The sequence below is a fragment of the Podarcis cretensis genome (assembly GCF_951804945.1).
Source record: "Podarcis cretensis genome assembly, chromosome: 10".
Taxonomy (NCBI): domain Eukaryota; kingdom Metazoa; phylum Chordata; class Lepidosauria; order Squamata; family Lacertidae; genus Podarcis; species Podarcis cretensis.
Window position 1 is genome coordinate 33,553,320 of NC_137179.1, and position 27,997 is coordinate 33,581,316.

Here is a 27,997-nt window from a genome sequence, read left to right on the forward strand (position 1 = left end):
TTACAAAAAAAGAAAAAATAAGAAGAAAAAAAAAGAAAAAAAGAAAAAAGACAAAAGAAATACAATACAATACAATATATAAACAATGCACAACACAACATTAACACATTAAACTAAACATAAAAAAATTAAAAAACATACATCATACCGTTTCAGTGCCCTATCTTTCATTCCCTCGTTTCATCAACCTCCTTTCACCTCCCTTTTTGTATTCCACTTCTATTAATTATTTCAGCAATTCCTTTCCCTCTTTCTCTATTTTCTGTCATATAATTATCTTAACTTATTTTAACCTTATCTTCCATTAATAACATAATACTTATTTATACTTAACTCCTTATAACATTTCTACTAAAGCCATATAATTTCATTCCAACATTTTTCTAACACTCATTAATTTTACAATATTTCTATAAATAAACTTTAAACTTTTCCCAATCTTCTTCCACCGTCTCTTCTCCCTGGTCTCAGATTCTGCCAGTCCTTTCCGTCTATTCCATATGGTCCATCAACCTGGTGATCTTCTGTCCGAGGTTCTTAACTCTTTTCCAAGTCCCTTCTGCAGATCTTCTTCATATTTATACATGCACTTTACTTTGTCTTCTGTTGATCTTGTTCTTAATTTCCTTCCTTTGATGCCGAGGAGTATATCTCGGAGAGGCTCCAACCTAGCATTGTTTTTATTCCTTCTCGACAGGTCAGCCAAATCTCCGTAGTTAGCACTATAGTCCAAAAGATGTTTCAGGACGTGTTTCAAAATCCCTCCAAAACTGAAAGTCCCCACAACTCCAATCTCCTCCTGGCCCAAGTCCAAATCCCAAAGATCAGTACATCCCTGCATGAGGGAATCTATCCAACTTTCCTTCTCAAATCCAAGCAGGGTTCCAATCCTCAAAATCTGACTTTCTCTAAATTCAGTCATAGAAGCCAACAACTTATATTCATCAAATTGCCTCTGTAAGACTGGGACTCTCTCAAATTGTATTACTTTAGGTTCAACAACAACTTTCTCCCTTGCCTTCTCAACAATTTGCCATGTCAAAGTAGATTCCTGAAACAATTCCTGAATAGTTTCTGTATAGATGTTTACTTTTTGTCCCAAATCAGTCACTTTTTGTCCCAAATTGTCAATTTTGATAGTCATCACATCCGTCTTCTTATGAAGCTGTTCCAATGAAGCACTTATCTTGCATAATGCAATCACTAAGGCTTCTTCTATCAACATTCTTACCAATCCAAGGTCAATCCCTGGTTCTCACAGTTTTTTATCTCTGCAGCTGGTAATCCCCCGAGCTCCACTCCTGTAACAGTTTCATTTTTTTAAAAAAAAATAATATTTATTAAAGTTTCAAAAAAGTTACAAGAATAAAAAAGAAAAGAAAAAAAGACATTGTCAGGGGCTCAGGAGCAGAGGCACAGGGAAGAGAGGAGATGGAGAGCGAAGGGGAAGAATCCGAGGGGAGCGTAGGAGAAGAGGACAGTGGACCGAGGGATTCCATGAGCCTCTCCAGCGAATCGGAAGATTCACAGAAGGGGGCGCCAGTGGCCAGGGGTAGGGGGTTCCCAAGGGGAATGCCCCAGGAGCAAGGGGGCAGCAGGGACTCCCAGAGCAGTAGTTGGAAATCAGGACCAGCTTCCCCACCAGAGCAGAGTGGGGGGGAAGAGTCCCAAGTATCGGGGCCAGTGCATTCCCCACCAGGGAGAGAAGACGAGGCAGGGCTGACCACGCCTCCATCAGAAAGTCGGACAACGGAGGGGAGGTCAGATCCGGCCAGTATCCCGGAAGAGGGAAGCAGTGACCGAAGTAGTGTAACGGTTAGGAGAAAGGTCACTGGGTTGGCGCGAGAGGCAAGTTCAAATGTACAGGAGCGCGGGATAGCAGAGAATGAGGATTGGGAACCGGGTCCTAAAGCCCGCAGGAGGCAGGGGGAGGAGCTAAGCGACTCAGCGTCGGAAGAGTCCAGAAAGGGCAATGCCCCAGCGGGCAGGAGGACCCAGAGGAGGAGAGAACAGCGGAAAAGGTGGAGCAGGGCTAGGATCTTAAACTGGTGTCAGAGGGGAGGAGACTCAGATGGGACTTCGCCGATCTAGGGTTTAAGACGTAGGGCTGCGCGCTGCGGCTTTGAAATGGAAATTGAACTTCAATAAAGACTTTTGTACATTACGACAGCCTAGCGTTGGTCCTCTGTGAGCTGGGACCTAGAGGCAGCTCTGACAGACATGAAATACAAAATACAAAAAAGTAAGAACCATTAAAAACAAATCAACCTTTCCAAATCTTAACTTTCATTTACTTGTTTCCCTGACCTCCTCACACCTCCCTTTTTTGTATTCTAGTTCAATTAGTTATTTCAGCAAATCCTTTCCATTTTTGCTTTTATCTTAATAATTTATCTTAATATATTATAACTTTACATTCTCACCTGTTAATAATCCATCTTTAAATTCCTTTATAATATCACTGCTAAATCCACATAGCTTCATTCCAGCATTCTTCTAACATTCCTTAATTTTACAATATTTCTGTAGATAGTCTTTAAATTTCTTCCAGTCTTCTTCTACCGACTCTTCTCCCTGGTCTCGGATTCTGCCAGTCATTTCCGCCAGCTCCATGTACTCCATCACCTTCATCTGCCATTCTTCCCGGGTGGGTAGCTCTTGTGTCTTCCAATACTTTGCGATGAGTATTCTTGCTGCTGTTGTGGCATACATAAAAAAAGTTCTATCCTTCTTTGACACCAATTGGCAGACCATGCCCAGGAGAAAGGCCTCTGGTTTTTTTCAGGAAGGTATATTTAAATATCTTTTTCATTTCATTATAGATCATCTCCCAGAAAGCCTTAATCCTTGGGCACGTCCACCAAAGGTGAAAGAATGTACCTTCAGTCTCTTTACATTTCCAACATTTATTATTGGGCAAATGATATATTTTGCGAGCTTGACTGGTGTCATGTACCACCTGTATATCATTTTCGTAATATTCTCTCTTAAGGCATTACATGCCGTAAACTTCATACCTGTGGTCCATAACTGTTCCCAGTCAGCCAGCATAATGTTGTGTCCCACATCTTGTGCCCATTTTATCATAGCAGATTTCACCATTTCGTCCTGAGTGTTCCTGTAACAGTTTCAAAGGCTCCCTCTAGAGGGAAACAATTTCTATTTGTATCAATCCTTTTAAACACAGTTCAAGCAACAAAATTAGTTTCAATTATCGGTTACTTTTACTCCTTTTTAAACGCAGAAGGAAACAATGGAAACAATATATTTCTCTTATTTGCTATCTGTCCACATACATTTTATTCACAGTCAATGAACTTTCCCAAAACGTCAGTCTTACTAGCAGCCCGTTTCCGGTGGTAATTTATCTTTCTTCGCTCTCTCTCCTGCAGGCTTACACGATCCTCTTCTCCTGCTTCCAAGGGGGGGTTTAATGATTTTAACTGATGGAGGTTTAATCCTTTACAGAAGACTTTCCGAGACTTTAGCTTGCAGCCTCTTTGCTTCAGTCTATTTACAAAAGGGGAAGGCGGACTTCCTGTTTTAAACCTCCCCGTTTCGGTGCCAAATTAAAATGTTTAAAAATCCAATTTTCCGTTCTACTCACGGGTAGTTGTTTTAAGATCAAATTGTCCACAGGAAAAAGTCAGCGCTCTCCGACAACAGCTATGCGGCTTCACTCCGTGAAAGAAGCAGTCAATTTGAAGCACCGCGCCACTCACCCCACGTCGCTCCGGATCCCCGAAACCGGGTTTCCCCGCGAGTAGGGGAGGCGCAAAAGGTGCCAGCCGAATCCCACGTTCACAGGCTTCTCCCGCCTGTGATTTTTGGTGGGTCCCCGCCTTCGCCGTGGCGGCCAGACCCTAATTTCCACGAAGCAAATTCCTCCTGATCAGAGGAATTCAGCCATTGCTGGAGGCGCCAACCTGGAAGTCCGGTTCCAGGTTCGACTTCTGCCATCCCTACCTGAAAGGTAGTTGTGCCATGAAAGGCCTCTACCTGACATCTCAGAGAGCTACTGGCACTTAAATCAGTGCTAGATATACTGTTGATCTGACCCAATAAAATTCAATGCCTTATGTGCAATTCACAATTGTTTTTCAAAGAGTCACTTACTTTCTTTGCCTCCCTCCCATTATTAGTTTGGAGGGAAAGGATTCTAGAATCTAAGAGAATTGACTACTGTTTGTCTCTAGAGACAATGGAAGAGTGTGCCCTTTAGGGTAAAGTCAAACTGTTGGAGAGTTATAGTGGCTGTAGAAACCAATATGGGAGAGATGTTTTAATGCAAGTGGGGCAGATGAAGGTGTTTGGTTTCACAGATACGGGTGCACCAGGGCATTTCTTCTCTCTCTCCTATTCCCAGCAGTCATTCCTCCTCTGGTCACTGCTGTGGATACATGACCTCTCTGTCTGTCTATACATCACCTAAAAATGGAAGATAGTGGGAAGATGATAGGCTTGTGGCTATAATAGTAATATCTACTAGCCAAAAAGACTACTGAGGAAGAAATAGAATATTTAAATGGAATATTCTCACTATTAAACAAGTGTATTGTGATATTTTTCATCTGCTAGGATTGAACTAGTCATCTGAGTAGTTTACTGTGAGCCATTGGCATGGAGGATGACTTTCCACAAGCTTCTTATCACAATCCGGCCAGTAATATGTGTTTGTGTGGGTGTTATTTGGATAACTATTTCACTACATGCACATCCAAACCAGGCACAGAGGAAAATGGTTTGTCACCATGCAGTGTAGCCCTCCAGGTCAGTCATACGTTAAAATTCAGGATAGGAAGCAAGGCACAACAATAAGTTTTTGGTATGGTAGATCCAAACTACTAAGAACTTGTAAAACAAAATCACCACCCTGGAAATTATTGAACTTCTACCATCTGTCCCTGATACAGTTTCTGAACTATCTTCTGGGTAGTATTCATCTATAGGTCATAAAAGCAGTTCAGCCTTAACATTACAAAGAAGCTTATTCTTTAGCATAACATTTTATCTACTTAGAAAGTCCTTTCTCTTCTATTAAGGATGTTTTGTTGGATTTTCTGTTATTCTGAACAGCAGATGACGATGATTTCACTAACTGTTCTGTGGCTCCTTGTATTTTCCCCTAGGAAGCAGCTGATATTGACCACTGAATAAACTGATAGTTTGTAGTGTTACTGTATTTCTAGGAGGTGAGATCAGATAAACTAGATCAGTGTACTGTTGTTTGAATGAAAAGTCACTGAGGGAAATATATATATATATATTAAAATATATGGGTTAAAATGGTCAAGGTAGTCTGCAAAATATTGCCAATAAGAGAAACAAAATTGAACAAAAACAAAACAATTATTTAGACCGGTTAGTGGAATGTGTTTCCTCATGGTGAACAGTGCAATCCTGCAGAGAAAAATACATTCTGTTGGAATGTAAAGCTGTTTCAAAATAGGAATGGACAGTGCATGAGAAACTGCATTGCAGAGACCAACTGAGCCACAACCAGGGTGGGTGAGAGGTAGATAAGAGGAAACTGCAAGGTGATCAAACTATAGATGCAGAAATATATGTGGAAAGGGCAAGTTGTAAAGAGAATCTGGTATGATCAAAGGGGGCAAGTTTCATTAAATGTAAAACCTGTGAGGCAATTTACAAAAGAAAGGGAGACATGATTTTTTTCCTTTCTGTGCTCTGATGTGCTCCAAGCCATCTTTCTGTGCTCCAAGCCATCTTTGTCAGGGTTTCATATGCGAGTTATCATCTGAAGCTCCAGAAAGAGTTGGATGGGCTGGGGAAGCAAGATGAATGCAGAATGGGATGACAAGGAATAAAGAAGATATAAATTTAAGAGAGTCATTGTGTCCAGAGTGTAGTGCCCAGTTCTGGAAATCATTGTCTCAGGAATCTCTCTAGTTCCACAAATGCCTTGCTGAATGTCACTGCATCAACTTTAGCAATGCACAATTGAATACCTCAGGTGTGCACATAAGTTTATTTCTATCTACGAAAACAGAGAGAGAGAAAGAGAGAGAGAGAGAGAGAGAGAGAGAGAGAGAGAGAGAAAACAAAAAACAAAAGATGTGATGAGAAGAACATGTCTAGTTTCTAAAAGGGCACCATATAATAAATACTGACAATCATGTGTAAGCTTTCTTTATATTGTCAGCAGCAAGATTTGACCTATGCACTTCAAGATATGAGGCAAGCTTATGCAATCTGACTTACAAATCTATCCCTTGCACCTTGGCCCAAATATGTAACAGTTCATGGTTTACCATGTATTCAGCAATATCGTTACAGATGCCTTGGTCACGAATGCACATCTAATGCTCTGTAGGTCATAGCCTGTACCTCAGGATGAGTTATTACTTTTAAGGCTCCAGAATAGACTGACAGCCATGGAAACTGAACCAGTGATTTTTCCTGAACTTCTTCCTTTTGAATTCACACTACTCTCTCCTCATACTTTCTCAAACTAGTTTATATTTTTCTATTAACTTGGTTTGAACACACTTGTGCTATTTCCATCTTGTGACTATACACATGTTGAAGCCTAGGGACTTCTGAAAACAGCTTGGCCTATAATATATTTATTATTATTATTTATTTATCTAACAAATTGATAGACTACTTTAAAAGTTGTTGAGGTGGTGCATATGACAAAAACAGAATAAAACATGAGTCCTAAAAATAGTAAAACAATTTCCATAGACTCAAAAAACAAAAAACCGTATTTACAAATTATAAAAATAGGAAAACAATCTATGCAGGTAATACAATTGGTATTCCATAAATAACTGGGTTACACCCCAGGGAAAGCTGCCTTAAATGAAAATATATTCAGTCAAGTATCTAAACATACCAGTAATGGCGCTAGGTGCCTAGGTATATATGAAATCATTTGAAAGGCTTGGAAAATATGTTCATAAAGTTGACTGAATAAGGATGCAATCCTATATATACTTTCCTGGGAATAATCCTCATTGAACTTAATAGAATTTACTTATGCATAGACATGAATAGGGTTGCATTATAAATTAATCTAAACTGAAAATTAAAGATCTTAAAAACAGATCCGTTGAATCTGCCCTGGACCTGAATAGAATAGATCAGCTCCTGTAGCTGTAAATCTGAAGTCTGGTTCACACAAAGTGGCACAAGGTTTTTCTCTTCCTCACACCCTGCCTCTCCCTGTTCTGCCTGCCATTCTCTCCTTTTTACTACCATAATTACTGTTTGCATAGTGCTTTGAAAATTCAAAGTGCTGTATAAATGCTAACATTTCTTTCTTTCTGGCTCTTCTTTTTGCATATGCCTCTTTGTATTCCCTTCCCTTTGTGAATGTGCAGGTCTAAATTATTTATAAGCTTATAGAGTAATTACGGAAATGATTTAATTACTCAGTTAACACAGTTCTTTGTATCACAGGCTCAACCTGGGTGGCAATCTGCTTGCTGCAGAGTGTCATTGCAGAAGGGATTAAGTGGAGGAAAAGGGAGGAATGTGGGGAAGGGAAAAAGGAACAACTGATAGCCCACCCCACCTGCGCTAACTTATCAGAAATGGCTTTTATAATATGAAGTGTCTTACAGTGATTATGTTGACGACACTGGAATGATTAATCAGATATTTGTTGCAGCTTAGGTTCCTATAGACAGCGGCCATTCTTTTGATTTCAGAGGTTGGAGAAGAGTGGCTGTTGTAGAATCACTCTCTATAAGATAGCCATTACTCACCAAAAAGGGTTTGAAGGTAAGGGGGAGAATCTATCTGCCGTTACATTGGCACCTTGATCTAGTTTCCCTTTTGTTTGACAGTAAAGCAGAGACGTAGCATGGGGGGGGGGCAGCAGGGCTGTGGCCCCAGGTGCACAGGCAGGCGCATTGGTCTAGTGGGCAGGTGGATGGAGGGCAGCAGGCAAGGAGCCTGTTGGAGGCGGGCTCTGTTCAGGGCTGTCTTAAGCATATCTGGCGCCGTGGTGCAAAGATCCGTCCAGCGCCCCAGTGGCAACTCCAAAACAAGGGAGGGGTGGTGGAAAATGTTCTCTGCCTCCCCCACTGCCCCAGTCCCTGGCATGGCGGCGGCAATCAAGCAGGAAAATGTGCTGGCGGACATGCTCTCCGGTGTCGGAGAACCTGAGAAGGCAGCCTGGGAATGCTGCACACCACCTTTCGCCAGGAAGCAGGAGGAGGACAACGATCAGGAGCAGAGCTGTCTTTAGCAGATGCAGAGGCTTGGGAGGGAAGCTGCATACCCGCCAGCCAGCCATATAGTTGGTGGGGTTCAGCTGGTGGTCATGCAGGGAAAGGGAGGCTGCCAGCAAAGTCGCATAGCTCCCCCACTAGCTAGGGCGCCCCTGAGACGCCGGCGCCCTGGTGCAACGAACCACTAACACCAATGGGAAAGACGTCTCTGGCTCTGTTCACCCTCCATGCATGCCCTCCTGGTGCGCATTCCCACCCCAGCTGCCCAGTTCACCAAGAGGGTGCAACACTTGCCTGCCCTTGGCTCTGGCAACCCACACTACGCTGCTACAATAAAGGGCTTCTTTGGTGGGAAGGATTTGCCTTTTGGAGAGTGCATACTCCAGTAGCCTGGAAATGCATTCCTTTATCTGGATATTGCTGGCATCTGTCTATCCTGTGATACTACGGAAGAGTGCACCATTGGGGGTGAAGTCAAACCACTAGAGTGTTACAGCACCACAGAGACCAATATGGGAGATGTTTTGTTGCAGCTAGGGCAGATGAAGGCATCCAGTTGTACTGCTGCAGATACACCATGGCATTTCTTCTCTCTGGATATAAGCAAGCATAATCTTAACATATCTTTGGCAGAATTGCTTGTTTAAATATCCTGCTTTTTTCACAAGAACCATGTATCGGAAACCACAATAATATCCAGGTCTCTGCTCACCAAATGCAAATATATAAATCAGCTCTCCTACTGTTTGTCTAGTTTTGTATTGTTGCCCAAAGATGCGACTGGAACTTAACATTATAACCTTTTTGCTAGCCTTTGCTGTTTCTCAGAATGATTATGACCAAATCAGAGTTGACACTCTACAGATGATGTAGTCCAAATTCCTGCCCCAAGACAGGATGTTTCTAAATATCCCTAAGTAGTGTCTATCCAAGGACAAAGATCTCACCACTTCACAAGATAGCTGGTTGCATTATTTTATCTAAATCTATTGCTCTGCTGTTTTCTGACATGGGACCAAGCCCCCTACTTCCTGTTGCTACCATGACAGTTTTCATTCCAAATGAACCAAATAATGGCCAGAGAAGGGTACTGCAGCTCATCTCTCCAGCTACACCAGGTGAACTGAGGAACCAGTAGATGCCTTATCTTATATAAACAACTAACTCAGATTTCATCCTGTCTAATTTGTCAAAGAGTAGCCATATGGACGTATGTGCCTTACCTTGCTCCTCCTATACTTCATTCATTCATTTAGAATTTTGCCATTTGTCCAACCTTGGTAACATGCCTGCCTCTGGCCTGTGATCTGTGTTTGTTGTTCCAGATCTGACCTTACTACACACCCAATTCTGGCCTCTCAGTTGTTCTGGATCCTGACTTTAGCCTGACTTGGATAAAATACTAGCCTCTCACCCTTCCAACTACTGCCTGCAGGCCTTATGCTATAGGATCCTGCCATGTTTAAAAACTGTTTTTTATATCATTGTTATTCTTATTAACGTTTCTATAACATTTTTGTAGGACTAATCATATTCAAAGTGGCATACAATAGAGGGACAAAAGCAACAGAATTAAAACACTACAAACATAGACACACAATGAATTATCCCACATTAAACATAAAAGCTGCAGTATTCATGTAAAACAACTGAAAATAGCAGAGTACTAAATATTCAAAATGGTGATTTTCATAGTCCATCTAAAAAGCTTCTCAGTTTCATTATGTCAGTACCTGCTCTTCTAAATGTTTGTTTTCCTGTTGTTTCTCTTCTAATTTTAAATTTTATTATTACTTCTTTGCTTAACACTTTTTGTTAGTATCAATAACTTGCACTATACAAGGTCTGTATAAAAATGCAGAAGTGGAGATAACAGTGATTATATTTATCTGGAGACCATAGTATGGAACGTGGTTTCTAACAGACCTTTGAGCCATCCTTTCCTTAGGTGAACTTAAAGGAATTGCAAGTTAGCATGATTTTACTGAAGAATTTTGTCTCTAAGCAATTTCATGAGAACATGTCATAGGTTATTTTGTCATTCTTTCCTGGACACAGGTTATTTTATAGGGTTTTTTCTGCTCTCAATACAGTAGTTTGTCAGTTTAATGCAGTTTAAGCAGTTGGATCTCTGTGTGCATGTTGCTCTGTCTCAGCAACAAGGAGGTGGCAAAGTGTCTATCTTAGGTGCTGTCCTAGTAACCTGTGTGTGTGTGAGAGAGAGAGAGAGCGAGAGAGAGAGAGGACTAATTGTTTTTCATGTACAGTATGTCCACATTTTGGGACGCAGGTGGCGCTGTGGGTTAAAGCCTCAGCGCCTAGGGCTTGCCGATCGAAAGGTCGGCGGTTCGAATCCCTGCGGCGGGGTGCGCTCCCGCTGCTCGGTCCCAGCGCCTGCCAACCTAGCAGTTCGAAAGCACCTCCGGGTGCAAGTAGATAAATAGGGACCGCTTACCAGCGGGAAGGTAAACGGCGTTTCCGTGTGCGGCTCTGGCTCTGGCTCTGGCTCTGGCCAGAGCAGCGATGTCACGCTGGCCACGTGACCCGGAAGTGTCTCCGGACAGCGCTGGCCCCTGGCCTCTTAAGTGAGATGGGTGCACAACCCCAGAGTCCGTCAAGACTGGCCCGTACGGGCAGGGGTACCTTTACCTTTACCTTTATGTCCACATTTAATAATTCTTGATCAGTGAAGCTGTTATGAACCCGTATTGTGTCCACTGGCTCCTATTCCCAAACTTGAAGAATGTCTACTTATTGCAATCTGCTCTAGAGCCCATTGCTATTCTACTGTTAAAGGAACCAAGTGCTGTACTGGTTAGTCAGTTTTGCCTATAAGGTTTCAGAGTTTGGGGCTTTGTCATTCTGTGTCTTCTGTATGGACCATGAGGTTTAAGGGAGGGGTGGGGAATCTGTATGGCTAGTTGTCAGGGATGGTGGGAGTTGTAATCCAAGAACATCTGGAGCACCACAGGCTGCCCATACCTGGCTAAAGGAAAGAAATGACTCTAGGGATAGCACTGGCTTTTCATCTGCTATATTTGACTACTGCCTTCACAGCACTGTGTGAGGAAGGGTCTTTTTTTCTTACCTGTAGATTGCTGTTCTTTGAGATGTGCAGTGGATGTAGCTTTCCTGGAATAGTTTCTGAACCATAAATCTCAATTCTGAGATCCAGGTCAGTTAGATAACTTCAAACCTCAAGGATGGCTTTCTATTGTTAATTCCTTTAACGTTTTCTTTGTTCCTGGTTATTTCTAAAATAATGTACAATACATTTTTTACTGTTTGAGCAGTGTTGATGTTTGGGCTTAGTCTGGGAACTTTGGTATCTGCTCACCTTAGTATCTTAGCAACATGATGGTGCCTCAAAGATGCCACAACACTCTCCCAGTGCTCCGTTGAAGAATGGAAATTTCTTTCTCTTTCCCTGCCAAGAGGAGACAGTAGTCTTACTTGTAGCTGGGTAAAGTACTAAATTGCAAACTAAAGAGGAAGAAATGATTATAGGGTAAGACAGAGGAAGGAAATTGAGATGGTGGTCTTGACCCTGGCTTACCACCCAAAATGATTTCTGTTTTGATGATTGATATTAATAAGGAAATGAACCACATTCTGTATTGAAGAGGAAAAGTGTAGGAAGCTTTGAGACAGAAGGCATACTTGTTTGTATACCACTAAACACAACTTTGGATACATTGGCTGGTGAGCAACAACGTACTGAATTTCCCAACTATTTGTATCTTTGTGGGCAATCATGTTCTGTGGTATCTCTTCCAATCTGATGTATAGTAAATTGTAGTTCTGGCTAGCAGTTTCCAACTGCAGGGGAAAATCATCAAGAAATTAAGATTGCAACAAGCAGAATAGGTGTGAGGATCTGACACAATTTGGGAACAGTGCTAATGTATTGTAGCTATTTTCTATCTTCTCTCTGTCCCCCAAATTTGCATGACAACAGTATATTTGCCTGCATCCATGTCTATTTGCCCGGATGTATGTCTGCAATGCTCAGAGGGTGGGAAGAAGCTGTTGCAATGTGTCTTATGCTACCAAAATGCCAGAAGCAAGCTGGCGGCTCCCTCTGTGCAGCAGCTATAAAATATAGACACGCTCTTGAATAATACATTGGCATTTTATTAACTAGCAGTAGCATGAGCTTTAGTTAGTTATTCTCTCTTTTCTGTTCCTCTAGTTCATGCTAGCGGGAGAGATATATCTTAAATTATTGCTAATAACCAATGTTGAAGGGGCCATATGCAGCAAAGGGCAAGGCTGTGAAGATGTTGTTCAGCTGCATTTCTCAGGCAGCACCACTAATCACTGTCATCTTGGATATGTAGTTTCTGTAATTTGAAAAATACACTGAGTCCAGAAGGATGGTTTTTCTAAAATTAAAAGTAACTTCTGAAACAAATCAAACAAATCTACTCGAGATAGTTCAATGAATAGATCTCATCCTTCCATCTGTAACTAAACATGTGCAGAATAGGATACTCTGTTGTTTTCCTAGAACATGTTGTTCCTTCAGTTCTTAACATGGCAAGCATTTTCATCATTTCAGGATAGCAACTATACGTAGAATTATCTTCAGTCTTTTCTTCAAACTTCCTTGTTTTATTTTGGTTCACAATAAACCCATGCACTGCAATGCTGATTCTTATATCCAGAGTTCTATACTGTAATAATAATAATAATAATAATAATAATAATAATAATAATAATTGCCAGGACAATTTAAGATGTGAGACTTCTACAAATGATTCACATTAAATTTACAGAAATTTGCTTGCTTTAGTCTCTCCCTCTCTTTTCTTGTTGCCTCTTTTACTTCTTCCCACAACTGGGATTCTCTTTCCATTGTTGCCTATCTAAAAATTCCTTAAAATATAATTTTTATCTTGTTTCCCCGCCTCTAATACTCCTCCCGATTTATCATTATAAAATGAAAAAAATTAAAAGGTTTATCAGCTTGAAGTGCTTTATAAATTACCCATTTGTACATCCTTAGCTCCCTTTCTGTTCCCCTGCCCTCTTGTACCTTGCTCATTTTTGTCCGCAAGCCTCTGAGCAGGGATGTGAAGTGCTCAGTTCTGTGAAGTGCTCAGTTTATTTTAAGCTTTATGCTGCTGCTGCTACTACTACTACAGTATTCATATGTTGCAAAGAGCTATTTAGAATAGAGTAGCCTCAAGGACAAAATTGCTTCAAAATCTAAAACAACAACAACCTGTAATGCATTAGGTCAATCAACACCCATATCTTACCTTAAAATATTCTGAATGCCCACATACATCAACTTGTATTGGAACTCTCAAAAAGAGCAAACTGTTTTCTAATATCATGCTACATATTTTTAAAGCTGCTTTTTAATAACACGAATTTATTATAGAGATATACACTTCACATTTCAAAAATATACTCGCATCATAAAAGTTTCATTTTCTTAAAATTTTAGTTTTTGAGTAGAGCCTAATATATGTACTAGGGACGTGGGTGGCACTGTGGGTTAAACCACAGAGCCTAGGACTTGCCGATCAGAAGGTCGGAGGTTTGAATCCCCGCGACGGGGTGAGCTCCCGTTGCTCAGTCCCTGCTCCTGCCAACCTAGCAGTTTGAAAGCACGTCAAAGTGCAAGTAGATAAATACGTACTGCTCCGGTGGGAAGGTAAACGGCATTTCTGTGCACTGCTCTGGTTCTCCAGAAGCAGCTTAGTCATGCTGGCCACGTGACCCGGAAGCTGTACACTGGCTCCCTCGGCCAATAAAGCGAGATGAGCGCCGCAACCCCAGAGTCGGTCACGACTGGACCTAATGGTCAGGGGTCCCTTTACCTTTACCTATTATATGTACTAAGCGCCATGAATGTCTATTTTATACTCTTTTAAAGTAGTTGAATGTGTAAGTTTTCAGGGCATTGAAGGATAAAGAGTCCAGTGGCACTAGGAGCAGTTGGTGTGATGGCTAAGCTACCATCTTCACCCAGCATTGCTGCAGTTCACCTGGATAGGGAGGTCTGTGCAGGCACAAGGGCAGAGCCAATCTCCTCCTTCTGTTGGTGCTCCTGCACAGCTCCACCTACCCTGTCCTGATAAGCTGCAGTGGATGCTGGTGTTGGGTAGGTGGTTCTGCCCCATCACACCAGCTAGTCCTGACTAAAGGAGCAAATTCAAAAGGAAATGAATCACAGAGAAAAACTGAAGGTTATAATCAAGAAGAATCTAGAGAGTAGGTCAGTTCAGTAGTTGTACAATTATGGACATGCATATGCAATGTCAGATGAGTATATGTTTGGATATGAAAAGTATGAACAAGAAATATTTTCATTTGTCATTTCACTGAAGAAATCACCTGTAAGTTAGCAGGAAAAGAACTATTTATAGTTCTTGATACCAGTAGTGAATTTTTGGGAAATTCAGATGAATGACAGAAGTCCTAGGTTCTGTACATTCAGTGCAACTTTTGACAGATATAAGGTTTATAAGATTACTGAGTTTTACTGGATGTAAATCCATGAAATTGTTTCCAGACAGTTAAAGAGTAGCTAAGAAAAGCAGCTGAATGGAACTGAATTTGTGAACCATTTCCCTGCAAGATTAGGTGCTGTATTGTTGTGGCAGAAAGGCTCACCTATCGCACAGGCAAAAAAATAAATAATCTGTGCTCAAATAGGAAAATAAATATTGGTAACCAATGTTGGGCCATACATAATTCCATTTATTCATCTCTGTAAAATCAGTGATGGAGGAAACAAACCATAATCCACAGGAGCCATTTTTTAAAAAAACGTTTGCATTTTATACTCCAAGGAATCCAAGGATGGGTACGAACATTAAATAAATATCAAGTACAGGCAGACAGGTAACAGTTGCTGGTGCTCTATCAAGGGCTTAGGTGAGCAAATGAAACTGTTTGTAGCCCAAGTGCCTGTGTGAGTCCAGGAAAGGTTTGGTCACTGAGATAACCTGTGGCTGCATCATTGTTGTTGTTAGCACCCGTCTATCACAGGAGACAGTAGAAGAGTGCACCTACAGCCATTGCCTTAGCTGCCTTGCCAGTACACTTGTCCAGCTCAGTGTTCATGGAACAGTTGTTGGTTATGGTGGAACCCAGGTAGACATTTGGGTTCGTCTACCACCTCAAGCAGGTGGACCAGTGCTGACACATAGAGTGCTGGAATAAGGTGTACCAGATACAATGTGTGTGTGTGTGTGTGTGTGTGTGTGTGTGTCTGTCTCTCTCACACACAAAATCAATGTGCACACATAGAGGGAGATGTAGTAGGAAGCAGATTGTTCTGCATGTAGGGAAGTAATAATGCAAGAAGAGGAGCAGGGAATCGAAACCTAGGAAAGCAGCCATTTTAGGATCAGTTGTAGTGTTTTACTGTGTTAAGTAAAGTTTTATTTGTTCCACACTTCAGTCTCCCCTGGCATCATTTAATAAAGCTTGCAGCAGCAAGTCTTGCAGTCGCAGCCCCAGGGAGGTTCAGAGTGAAAGTTGGTGAGGGGGATAGAGGAAGCATCATGGGGCAGAGAAAGTAAGAGTAATGTTTAGTGTCATTCATGGGCTAAAGCAAACAGAGTTTTTAAGGCAATATTTGAATAATTAATTAATGACCAGAGGGACGAATCTTGCTCTCAGAGCAATAAAATATGCATTGTGTGAGTTTTAGCGAACAGTCCTTCCTCCCCTCCTCTCTCCCTTTCCCTTGCTCCCACTTGGACCAGATGATTGATTTCAGCACCCACTCTGCTTGCTTCTAGCACTGACACAGTTGTCTGTTGTGTCACTGAAATAATTTCTGATGCTGGAGATCGGTGACATTCTGTTCACTGTTGGAGTACTATAAACAGCTCTAGCTACCTCATCTCAAAACAAATACAGTAGGAAACTGGAAAAAGGTTCAGAAAAAGAAACTGTAATAACATGGGTATGTAAGACTTCCATACAGGGAGAGGATGCCTTAGGAGAGAAAACAGGCAGGAAAGGGGTAATAAAATAAAAGCATTTCTGTGTGGTTTTGAATAACAATGACAGTAGAAGAGCTGCTTATTCTGGTTAATGTAAGAACCAGAGAGAACCTACCAAAATTAATGCACATCAGATCTAAAACAAGAAAGGGGGTGTTTTGGTTCTGTGCACAGCTCACCAGTGGAACAGTGATTGAGCTGATAGCCAGTAATATAATCAGATTTAAAATGGGCTAGAGATATTTGTGAAAATCAGGAATATTAATAGGAGCCAGCTAAAATACTCAGAGCTGACATCTGTATGGTTCTATGCAGACAGGATCCATCAGAAGCTCATAGTGAAAAATGAAGTATGCTATTAGTGTAGTTCTGAAGGACTAACTCACTGTTGGAGAAGACACATTGCATGTAGATGGTCCCAATTTCAAGCCCAGACATCTCTAGTTAAAAGAATTGCAGTACAGTGGTACCTCGGGTTACATACGCTTCAAGTTACATACGCTTCAGGTTACAGACTCTGCTAACCCAGAAATAGTACCTCGGGTTAAGAACTTTGCTTCAGGATGAGAACAGAAATCAGGCTCCGGCAGCGTGGCAGCAGCAGGAGGCCCCATTAGCTAAAGTGGTGCTTCAGGTTAAGAACAGTTTCAGGTTAAGAATGGACCTCCAGAACAAATTAAGTACTTAACTTGAGGTACCACTTTAGCTAATGGGGCCTCCCGCTGCTGCTGCTCGATTTCTGTTTTCATCTTGAAGCAAAGTTCTTAACCCGAGGTACTATTTCTGGGTTAGCAGAGTCTGTAACCTGAAGCGTCTGTAACCCAAGGTACCACTGTAGAATAGTTGGGAGATTCTGTTAGATTTTGGAAAGTCCTAGGCACAGTACTTGGCTAAAGAAACCTAATATTTACTCAATGGCCCCATTTAGACATAACCCAAAACTATAGCTTGTTTCAAAATCAAACCAGAGGCTCTTGCATCCCCTTGTGCCTTTTGTCTTCTCCCACATGATAGTGGAGGATATTAGAATCTTCTGCTTCTAATTCACAGGAAATCACTATCACTCTTTCTTTCCAAATGCAAACTGTAGCTTGGTCAGAAATCAGGAGCCCACATCATGTTTCAATTATAGTTTTAGGGCAAATTATAATTTGGGCAAAATGGCAATCTATGGTTTACCTTAAGTATAAGCAGAAGCTTCTAATCCTTTCCCTCTCAACTGCTCTCTATCCTCCAAGCTATAGTGCTGGAGGATATTGCACTGCAAGTCCCATGAGACTTAGTCAGCACGTCCAATGGTGAAATATGATGGGAGTTGTAATCTAACAATCTTCTTCTTCTTTGGCGATCACTCGTAGCCGAGTAAGATTGTCTTCCATAAACACGGTTTTAACAATGAGTCTGTATACCTTAATCAACAACAATAATAAACAATATAAACAATAAACAATAAAATATAAACAATAAACAACAATAATAAACAATATCTGGAGGTCCACAGGTTCTCCATTTGTGGTTTGAAGAGTTATCTGAATGTGACCAGTATAAGACATTTCCTTTATGTTTTCTTGCCTATTTCATTGTTTGCATTTTGTACAGATCCTTTTTAGAGGCAAGTCTCTGACCGTTGTTTTCATTGAGATAGGTGGTATTTATATTTTTGAATCCAGTTCTATAACTTACATATCCACTGTATTATTTCTACTGATTCTTTACATGGTTATTGGCAATATTTTGCTGATCAGTGATGAATGTGAGGGAACTGTTTCTGATAACTTCATTAAATGTCGCTGGTTCTCAATATCTGTCCACTCTATGGTCTCCTTGAATTCACTTGCTGAGAATTGTGTTAGTAAGAGAAACTGGGTGTTTGCTTCTTCTAACACTTCATTCAGTCCTCTTTGATTTCAGCGTACTGCCCAGGGACTGACAAGCCAGAATAGCTTGCCCTTTGAGTGATAGAAAATGTGTGTAACACGGATTCCTGGACATAAACATTTCCCATGATAAAATGGACTAGAAAATCTGCAAGAAAGAAACCAGTTGGTACTATAATCTTTCACTGCATAATCCCATTTCCCCCCTCTTCTAGAAGTTCAACCATTTAACACCACAAATAGCCAGTTCTTTATGCTGTAGGGTGATTCAGAGTTGCCATGGCAATGAGGGCTGTCGTTCCAAATTAGGACATGTTCCTGCTGCTTTTTTTCTACATGAGCTTTCCTCTTGTCTTATCTCTCTCCTTTACTATTTTCTTTTTTTAAAAAATGATGCTATAGCTGAGAATGTTACCAATTTTTCCTCTCACCCCTTGAAAAGGACAATATTTTATGAGTCTGCATTAATTCCCATGAATCTTGTGCCAAAACAGGCAGCTGTGCCAAATTTCACACTATGTAATTTAAATTTACTTGTCCTGTATTGAACTTGTGGAAGTGATGAACCAGCCCCCTTGTGATCAGAGCACTGCAAGAACCAGGGGCTTATTTAGAAAAAAATGGAGAATTCAGAACTGCATCCTGGACCGTTTATTTTCTGTGAGACCAAAGATATTCTTTTTCACATAGTATCTGGTAAATAGATCAGTGGACTAGGGGTAGTTGGCGATGCCCAAAAATGGGAATGCTAAATGTTCCATCCACCCTTCCCATCCCTCTGGTCCACACAACTAAAGTCTGTTCTGCTTGCTCTAGAGCAGCTCTGCCCGTGGAAGACAGATATTGTTTTCTGCACAATAGCTGAGTAAAAAACAGAGGGTTGCTCCTGCCCTCCTGCCCTGTGTAAACACCCTCAGGCCTTGGGCTGGTCACTATTGGAAACAGATTGCCTGACAAGGAGATAAATGGAGAGAAATAACATGCCAAGACCACAAACTGAGTACACAGAACTTCACTGAACCACTCCTCTGATTCTGCATTTGCTGATGTACCCCATACATGGTACTGAAGGCTAACTAGTGAGGTTGAGAGAGGCTACAGAATAACAAAATAAAGAAGTAGGATCTGAGTACAAATAACCAAACTCCAATAATTTCCCCATTGGTTAACTTACTTGAAATTATTTTCCCACCTAGATTCCCACAAATCAATTCTCTTTCAATTAATTTACCACTAAAATATTCTTTCCCCATCTCACCCAAAGTAGGACCCCCCTTTCCTCACACTCAAGCCTGCCAGAGCGCTCATTCCCAATCCTCTATTCTCTAATCTCCATTTTTCAAAAAGGGAGGACTTAGAAAACAATGACAAGTTGGTAGAGAAAACCTCTTGATAATAGTTACTTTTTAATATTTGCCATAAAACAAACTTGCACATCCCTTCTCAGCCTAGGCTGCTGATGATTCAAAAAAAGAAAAAGGAAAGGAAAAAAGCAAGCTTTATGGCAAAATTTTAAAATTAAGGACTTGCAACCCCTGGCTTCCAATGAGACTGTACTGTTGATGGGTGGGAAGGCTTGCCTTAACTTTTCCCTCCCCAGCTGCAGCCCCACCGACATTGCTCCTCCTCTATTATTGTTAGCCTTAGGGACAAAAACCAATTGTAGCATTCATGGGGTTATTTTTGCCCAGGACTGCAGCTGAGAAGAGAAAAGTCACCCCTCTCTGTTCACTGCAGACTTGATGGAAGCCAGACCTACTCCATGCCTAGTATTAAATAAGAAAACCCTTAAGATGTGGTTGCTAATAACATGTTTAGCATCACATGCCATTTGGTTCTTAAGGATGTAGATGTTGAGCTGCCAAATGGGTACTACTGTTTTGTCTATGAGTTGTTTCTGGCATGGTCTAGCATCTGGCTGTCATAGTCAAAACCCCCAGCTTGCACCCATGGCTGGTTCTCATGGACAATGCTTGTTTGGTTCTTGGCTTAAGCCCAGTGTCTGCTCTTCATCCTTCAAGTGGATTCATAAGCCTCAAATCAGATTTGAACTGGTTCTGATGTAGCATATTCGTGTAAAAATAAGCATATGGATGTATTATGTACAGAACTTAAGTATTCAGATTGCAGAATTGTGGCAGGTGCAATGGAATCGTTATATACTTAAGAGTTGATTTTTGTGTGAATGCCCAAACCTAAAGTGATGTTGGCCTTTCTTTTGTGAGAAGTTATGGCTGGCATAATCTTTGTTCTGACATCATCAGTGCCTTTTGCTAATGTTTCCTTCCTGATGGCATGCCAGGGCTGCTCATGCAGCTGCAGTGGAATAATATCTTACACACTCCCACCTTCAGGGAGGGAGAAGCACATTGCTTAGAGCAGGGTTCACTCAGCAAGATGTGGAAGAGAGCAGCTGCGTCACTGAAGAAACTTTAGCATTGGCCCTGAAGAATGTCAGGAAAACAAATGCGGCACAAATCCTTTCCCGACCCCCCCCCCCTGCACTGAAGCATGTGATGAACAGGAAAGAAAGGGACTGAATGGAATGATAAAGACAAAATCCGAGACCTCTGGCTGCAGGAGAAGTGGAAGTTCTTCTTATGGGGTTTATCCAACCCAAGTGCTCCTACTGCTGCTTGCAGTGATGAGCTAATCTCCATAGATTTGGTGAGCCAGTTCCAAAAGTTTAGATGCTTAGTCAGACCTTTCTGATTTGAAGACAGGTTGGAAAACAGCCAGGAACAGACTTTTCTTACAAGATTTCCAGTGCTTCATCATTAAAGCTGTGCTTGAAGTACACTGAAAATAGCTTTTCCTTGCAATACGTTGCTACCTTGACTTTCTGTCCCAGCTGGCATGCAGGGACAACCACAATAATGAAGTGGCCTGGGATTCAGGAGTGACTTTCTGGTCGTTTCTCATTTTAGTCTAATCTCTTCCTGTCATTCCAGAGATGTTTTCATTCTGTCCTTGCTGTTTTGTGTTGTGGTCCTGTGCGTTCTCTGGAATTTGCAAGCTGGTAAACTACAGGGCTGAACATGAATGGAAGAAGTAGTAGCAAGTGGGAAATGTGAGCTTAAAAACACCTGTAAGTGAGAGACTGAGGATAAGAGATGGAGAGGAAAAGAAGCAAATAGAAAAACTGGTACAGCAGGGAAATTTGTGGATAGCACTGTTTCCAAGAAATTGCAGGGGATTATTTAGCATTTAAGTGGCAATCCTAAAATGGTTTGGGGACTTGAAAAAAACAACAACATTGGCAACACAGACTAAGGGCTTATTGATAGAATCTGAAGGACAACAATATTTACATAGCACCTTCCTTAAGTGTTTGAAGTGCTTTATCTGCATTATCTTAGTAATCAATACAGCGGTGTAATATATGCCAGCACTGTCATCATCCTCATATTATAGACGGAAGACTGGGCTGGAGAGATAGTGGCTTGCTACTATCACTGAGTGAATTTATGACTGAGCTGAGATTTGAACAAGAGACCTCCTGAGGCACTTCCAGACCTGTCCATAGTTTTGGGTGGGATTCAATCCCATACCAGCTAATTTAGGTTGTGTAGTTAAAGTTGGTTTGACACTCTTGTGGAACATATCCATTTATTCCCCCCCCCCCCATTATTGTTTTTGTGATACGGAAAGTGATGGGAAAATGCCCTGGAAAGTGTGTGGGGCAAACAAATCAGAATGTATGTTCAATAAATAGGTCATATGGGAGAGACCCTGGTTTGCAACTATGCTTTTTTACTTTCCTGTTATGCAATCTCTTTTATCGCAGTCACAGTGCCTGCACGTGGCAATGTTACATGTGAATTAGGCAGGCACATTCCCCACCCCATCCCTGAGCAAACTGTGAACAGAACCTGACAGAAACTGATGAGCATGTTCATTAATCCATCTGAGGAATGTTGTAGTCCCCGTGTAACATTTCCAAATGGAGGCGCTCATCCAATTGCTTTTAAAAGTCATTCTGTAAGCACAGAACATTATGTTGGAAGTGGCTCAAAGTTAATCCCAAGCCATCTTTTTCATCAGGCTGATGATGATGTAACAGGTTCCTTCATGGGAATGTTTTATTAGGTTTTTTTTGTGGAGGAGCACTTAAATTAGAACTGAAAATATACATGGATTTTTTTTTAAAAAAAGATAAAATCTTGTCTTCTTGCCTTTCAAGTCTTTTGAATTATAAGTCTCTAGGCAGGCATTTCTCTTTTTATTCTGTTTGTACAATGCATCATTATTCCACTGTCTCCTACTCACGTATCTCTCCTAAATAATTTGCTGGGATTTGGAAATCTCATTTAGCATTTTCCATGTACATGCAGAGTCCACTGGAGGAAGCTAAAAGCACTCTGGTACTGTTGACTTGAGTGTGCCCACAGAACATGAGTGTCTGTGTCCTACGATGGTAAAGCTGCCCTACAGACCCAGGCTACTATTCTACTGCTGTCTATTCTGACTGGTGGCAGCTGTCAGCGAGCTATTCCCCATGCCAGTGACATGAATGCGTTTGATCAATGTTCACCTGGATTTCCTGAATCTGCAGGATTTGGGAGATATTTGTGACCTTGGAAACAGCTGTTGGATATGAGATTTAAATCCCGAACTTTCAGGAATGTACTCAAGTGTACTTGATTACATTCCCGACATCAGAGCAAAGTATGGATCATTTTGTTCATACATGCCCATTTCCTTATCCCTCTATAATGTAATATATTTCCTCTTATATAGTACGATCCATTCCCTTCCACCAGTTTAATACAAACAAATGATGAAAGCCTTCTGGAAAACATACTAAAGATTAGGAATAACATCATCCTGAGTCTTGCTAAGACGCCTGCAACTAGTGCACTTTGTTTGGAAGTAAGAACCAAGGGCTGGATAAGCAAAAGCATTAAAAGCAATGTGCTTTTCTCCAGGAATGGACAAAATTCAAATAAACACTTGTAAAGGCGTATCTCTCAAGAAGACTGGAAAAGTAAATAAAATGATTCGAAGAGCAGATCCATTCAAACGTTCTTGTAATCCTTGCTGAATATTAAAATCTTGACTACATTGCTTTCCTGGACATTTCCATCAGCATTAGTAGACGGCCCTTTATAATGACCGTGCATCAGTTGATAGATGCTATAGGATCTTCGCAAGCTATTAGTGTAATTTTGAGTCATGGCCAGAGAATCTTAGCAGTCTGGAGGAAAGACAGTCAATATCTGAAGGATGTACAATTCTAGTTAAAAGGACGTAGAAAGCTGCTTTATACTGAATCAGATTATTGTTCCATCTAGCTCATTACTGTCTATGCTAGCAGTGGCTTCCTAGGATTTCAGACTAGAGTCTCCCCAAGCCCTACCTGGAGATGCAGGGAACTAAACGTGCGACTTTTGGCACCCAAACTACGTGCTCTATCGCTGAACCATAGCCCTCTCACTTCCCCCCACATTTTAAACAAATCACAGAAGAGACTCTGTAAACAGGTAGATCAACTACAGTGTCTTATACAGCATTAAAGTTTCAATTTCTATTTGCTAGTCATTTTATATAAAGAAAAATAAAGATTGTGTTTAGGGGATTTCAAGGTCCAAACTAGATGTAATGGGGTTACGTCTGTTCACAAATCTGCCCTCTTATTGTATGAAGTGGAAATGGGATGGGGACTGAATTTTTACACCATATGTGTGGGTGAATGCACAGAATTTTGGGAGGGAAATTAGACTCCATCCGCTACTATACATATAAATGGGCACATACCGGTACATGAATAAACAGTCCTGGATGCCCCAGTCATGTCGTTAGTTTCCAGCATCGTAAAATGCAAACTGTTGCTTGATTCAGATTAGATGCTGACTTCCTGCAGGTTCTGGAGTTTAACAGAGAGATGTCAATTTCAGGATCAAAACTCCACATGGGTGGGGAAAAAGATGAGTTTTTTTAGGGCAAAGAAAAGTGAAGTCCACATATTTCAAGGAGAAAAATGTAAAGAAGCAAATGAGAAATCAGTTAAGCTATTTGCATAAGCTTATTCTATTAGAAATTAAGGACAGAAGTTGGTTGGATGTGTTCATTGGTATGTATGAGTGGATTTAACTTGCATACCTACATAGGGAGTTGCCAGTCATTGCATTTCTAGTGCACATGCAGTGGTTATGTGTTATTAGCTTCAGCTCATGTTGATGCCTGGCATGAACATATCAAAGTTCCAGGGCTCGACTGCACAACCAATTTCAAAGTGGTAGGATGCAAACTCCTGTGAGAACAGTTTGGTCTGGTTCCCAGGAACTCTTCCAGTGCTTGTGGTTTAGTACTAAAGCACTGACCCAAATATGAGAACCTGCTGTCTGATTACACCCTGACAGTGCATTGATTAATATTAAGTGTTTTCTGTTGCCCCATGTTCTACTAAAGATGTGTTTTTTCCTTTGCTGCTTTCTGGCCAGACAGTCACTTATTCTGGGGACCCTAAAGCTAACATTTTGGAGATTCTGAAATTTACACTTAACTAATATTTATGAAATTATGTATGCATCAGTACTCCCATACTAGGCTTGTTAATTAAAATGCATGAAATGGCTCCTACAACTACAATACCGACACAAATATATTTATAGAAAGTCGGAAATTCAGTAATTAAGTTCCCATTAATCCCTTGCAATATTTGGTTCTGAGTTTTGTGGGGGTGGGCTGTATGCCTGAGACCTGTTCTGATTCCTGGATCAAGCACGGATTCAATTCTTGGAATAGCCAGGCTAGCTTCCTAGTGAGGTAATGGCCCTCTAAATATGGGCCTATAAGGTAACAAAGGAAGTGGCTCTGTGCCATATGGAAAATAGGTGGGTCCCCTTCAGTCAACTTGCTGGTAGTTAGAAGGACAAAGGGCAGAGTTGAGAGTTGGATGTGTGAGCTACAAACGAGAAGCAGAAGGCTGAAATCTGTGAGACAGAGCCATGCCTGATTTCTGCTGGAATCCAAGGCTGTGGCTATGGGAGAAGCAAGACCCTCTTGGGATGCTAATGCTGTGAGCCTCTCCATCTTAGGCTCAGGTTTTTTATATGTGTAAATAAACCATATATCCTAAAGACACCATAGTTTCTGCTGTCCCTCATTTGGAGGAAACTGAATCCTGGATAAGAACCAGGAACCCCTAGAATTTTGCAGTGCTCAGAGATTGGGGTGGAATGCAACACTGGTGTCAAAAGTGGGATTCATGTTTTCTAGAGCAGGACCTGTGAGCAAGGTGTGCCTGAGGCAAGTTGGAAAGAGGAAGAGCAACACACTTTGAGCAGCTTGTGTCAGGGACTGGCAGGACTCTGAAGAGTGTGGGTCAGAGGCAGGGACTGGGAGAGTGACCCAGGAGAGGGGATAAGTGATTTATAGGATTTGACACCACCCACAAGACAGGAGCCAGGAGAGGAAGGAGAGTCAGAGTAGTCCAAGGTAGAGGAAGGAGCCATGAGACAACAGACAAAACAGTAGATTAAGAGGACTTAGTTCTACATTCTGATAGTTAACTTCAGTTTTGGAAGACATCATTCCAAGAAAAAAAAGGGCATTCCAAAAGATCCCTTGCATAAGATTATTGGGTCTGTTCCTTAATACATTGTTAGGTAAAATAAAAGGATTTCTAAATGAAGAGACATTTATTCCTTTATTGTGTTTTAAGACACCATTCTGTATCAATAGCCAGGAAGGAGCTAGTCCAGCCCTTTTTTGCCAGAGTATACCATACCCTTTAATCATTTGGAGGGGGTGGGCATATGATGTGGAAGTGGGTGTTGGGGAAGAAATATGCTTTAGTTGCAAAGGGGCCTGAAGGCACAAATTCACAGTGAGACGTTTCCATGGCACTGCTATAGAAACCAGGTTTTGCTGCTTGCTACTTCCCAGAATGGAATTTCAATGCTTTGCGTAGCTTTGGTACTGTTATGAGTTTGTGGGTGCCAGACCTCTATATTCCTGGGTCCAGTAAGTGTTAGAATTTAATCAAGGCTTGGGGTATTTAAACTGGATACTAGACACTTCTAATCCCTGGATTCAGCAAGTTTTAACAGCTAATTAAGCCAGGCTAGCCTCTCCATTATGAGAATAAAGGGCTTGTGCTAGACATCAAATTGGTGGGCCCTCCTCCCTCAACAGATAATGCAAGAGTTTAGAGTAGAGAGGAGGAGAGATGGGACCTAGAAGGAAAGCAGCAGGTAGATAGAGCGAGGGAGAGCAACGTTAGAGAGCATGATATTTGATACCCATTTGAATCCAAGGCTGTGACTATGGGAGAAAAAAAGACCCTTTTGGGGTGTTAGTGCTGTGAACCCCTCCATTGAAGACTCAGGTTGTACATAGGTGTGTAAATAAGCCATATGCCATAAGACACTGCAGTCTTCACTGTGCCTCATTCCTGAAAGGAAACATGAACCCTGGGTGAGCGCCTGGAACCCCAGAAATCACCACTTGGAGATTGGGGTGGCATGCAACCGTACAAAAAAGAAGCAACTCTTTAGAATACAGACTTTTACATGTTGCCTCACGCTACCCTTCACGGCATTCATCACCTAAGTCACTACTCTACTTATGCTAATACAATCTGTGACAAAACAGTTTTTTTTTTTAAAGCCTGTCTTTTTTCTTATATGTGGCTTCTTTAAATAAACGTCACAGAATCATAGAATTGTAGAGTTGGAGGGAACCCCAAAAGTCATTTAGTCCACCTACCTGCATCCCTGACAGATGGCCATCCAACCTCTGCTTAAAAACCTCCAATGAAGAAGAGTCCACAACCTGCTGAGGGAGACCACACCACTGTTGAACAGCTCTTACTGTCAGAAAGTTCTTCCTGGTGTTTAGTTAGAATCTCCTTTCTTATAACTTGAACCCATGGTTTGAGTCCTACCCTCCAGAGCAGGAGAAAACAAGCTTGTTCTCTCTTCCCTGTGACCGTCAAGGTTTTCAGTTTGGTTGACAAATGGATCTATTCTTTGTTCTAGTTTGAATATACCATATTTTTCAGTAGGCCTAACTGCAACCTGAGTTATTACTGTTGCAAAAACTGTGCATAGGATGGTCACTTAATAGGGTCTATTGGTATTGCTGCACTGTCAATCAGGCACTGACATCAGGAGTGTTAGGCTGATCTTAGGAACTCTGAGTAGAGTCACAGCTCATAGCACCAAATACTATTCTTTTGGTCACCAGCAAGACTAGAGAGGGATTAGGAGAGAAATGGTAGCTAGGAGCATCACTCTCCTGGAATTCAATTTATGTAATTATGTAAATGACATTATCATTTTGCAGACTCGGCAGCCATATATTCCTCCTTTCTGAAATATTGTTTAAATTAGAGTCAGACCCACACCTACCAGAAACAGTCAGAATATTCACTCAACTTTTATATCAATCATTTTCAGCTACCTATACCAAACAAATGCATTCTTTTGTGAACATTGTTGATAGAGAAAAGCAGGAGAGAATACAGTAATTTGAACACTTATGAAGAACAGTGATCATGTACTAAAACTGGCAGTAAAAACACATGGTATATGGCAGTAAACACATATATGCATATTCTAAAATTCTGCAAGTGAATCAAATCATTCACGGGGCTATTCATATAATATCCTTGTTTCCACAAATTCCCAGTAATCTGATTACTAAATAGGACAAAAATAGTATGGTTTTCTGAAAGTTTCAACATAATGTGTCAAACAAAAGGGAAATTGAGACCATAATGCAAAATAGTTCTTTTAGTGAAAAATGTACTGTAAATCAGATCATCAAAATTAGCATTCCTACTTCGAGACTGCTTTTAAAAAATTGTTGAATAGGATAATTTTAATTGAATGCATGGACTTAATTTCTTAACTTGTTTTGACATGTTTAAGAACATCAACTGATTTGCTTTTTAGCCTTAGAATCTGCTATTAAAATGAAGGATGGCAGACATATAAATAAA

The 27,997-nt window shown here is 41.1% G+C and overlaps 1 protein-coding gene and 1 long non-coding RNA gene across 18 annotated transcripts in view; one reads left to right on the plus strand and one right to left on the minus strand.

Moving 5' to 3' along the window:
- GRIN2B (glutamate ionotropic receptor NMDA type subunit 2B) overlaps positions 1-27,997 on the plus strand; it is a 300,157-nt gene that overhangs the window by 105,752 nt on the left and 166,408 nt on the right. The gene's annotated exons all lie outside the window — the stretch shown is intronic.
- LOC307225511 overlaps positions 1-27,997 on the minus strand; it is a 58,556-nt gene that overhangs the window by 29,758 nt on the left and 801 nt on the right. For 4 of the 5 annotated variants that reach the window (XR_013843039.1, XR_013843040.1, XR_013843041.1 and 1 more), the window contains exon 2: positions 11,539-11,628. This is a non-coding gene — a long non-coding RNA (uncharacterized lncRNA). Of the gene's footprint in view, positions 1-10,865; positions 11,456-11,538; positions 11,629-27,997 lie in introns of those variants that run through there. The other variant, XR_013843043.1, reaches the window with a different exon arrangement.